The following is a 1,693-nucleotide window of genomic DNA, read 5'->3' on the forward strand; positions in this document are numbered from 1 at the left end:
TGGTGAGTTGTTAGAATTGATATTTTCAATTTCTCATCGACCCATGACCCATAAGCTAAGTGTAGTGAGTTATGAGCTAAGTATAGTGAGTTATTAGAGTTGATTTTTCCAACACCTCATTTACTTATGAGCTAAGTATGATGAGTTGCAACCTCACATAAAACTTGCATATGTCAAATTATAGTAATTATCTTTAACTCCTCATTTACTTATGAGCTAAGTATGATGAATTGCAACCTCACATAAAACTTGCATATGTCAAATTGTAGTAATTATCTTTAACTGACACTCTCCTCCATTGCCATATAATAAAGTTCTTCTATATATTTATACTTTTACATAGTATTAAAACTAGTGATTCGTGCAGAATCTGCTGAATTATTTTTGAGATTAGTAAATATTTTATGATCTTGCATCGAGTTTCTATTTCAGTGAGTAACAAAATACTCTTACAAGAACGTGCTGCCACCATATGACAATCATTCTGTTTGCTACGGCGGGTGCTGTCCGATGGCCTTCCAGAGGTTTTGGGCAACTGATCTGTGGTACGACGTTGTTTCGAGTAGCATTTTTAGGTTGAATGTCGATTTTCCGAATATTCCATAATCAAAAGGATATAGGCGTAAGCCCGGTCAAATTTAACTAGTCTGATTGTGTGGAATTTTAGGAAATTGAGCAGGCCCGTATCCATCTAATTATAAAATATGGAATATTCGGATAATCAGCAAACTACCTAACCTCAGGGTGTTTCGACAAAAAGCAGACGTAAAATCATTTCATTCGTAGCTGCTCCTGCGGGGCGACGGCATTCTGTGAATAGAAGAGAGGTTCGCGTAGCCTTGGGGTTTCCAGCAGAGCACAGAACCAATTGGTTTGGACCACGATCGCCACGTTCTAAGCTTCAGAGTCGTAGGAGGAGACCCCACCTGAGAAATTATCGCTCCTTCACCACTCTCCATCAAGTCTGTGATGTGGGTAGAACTGGCGATGAAACCGTATGTGGTGGACGTCCGAAGGGAAATAGCCCGACGATAGGTACCGGTTTGTTGACACCATTGTTAAATGTAAACTTCAATGGTTCACATCTGGGCACTTTGCCCAATCGTCATCACACACCGTATCATCCGTAGATCGATTAAACAAAATCCCAAAAAGATGAAATATATCATGGAAACATATACACCTTAAATAATAACAATAATGAAAGAAAAATTCGTCCTATCGGCCTTTCTTTTAACCTCTCAATGGCAGTGCTAGTATAGTTTGATAATAACAAGTGCTGCATGCAGCCGGTAGTCCCTGCCGGGGTCTGCCACAACAAGCCAGGGTCTGCTACAACAACAATACAAACGCTTTCTGCAACATGCGAATTCAATGTGTAATTTGTTAAAAAATTCATGGGTCTGCCACAACAACAATACAAACGCTCTCCATCTATTTAAGTCAGCTCAACACGTTGTGAAAACAGTCAACATGTCAGTAGACTATTTAAAGACTTCTCGTTTCGACCAGCCAATTACTTCCACGGAAGGTGGCCAACTTTTAACATGAAAATTAGTTGTATAATACCGTTGGGATGCAGAAATATGTTGCTTCCTGTATTTGTATTTAGTACACGCATATTGCAACCTCTTGTTGTAGGAATCGCAGGCCGTGGGGATTAAGAGTGTGCCAAGAAAGGCTAAGTGTGGGT

This window comes from Pinus tabuliformis, chromosome 5_2 (assembly GCF_031772625.1).
Source record: "Pinus tabuliformis cultivar Carrire ecotype Pingquan chromosome 5_2, CPIR1, whole genome shotgun sequence".
NCBI lineage: Eukaryota > Viridiplantae > Streptophyta > Pinopsida > Pinales > Pinaceae > Pinus > Pinus tabuliformis.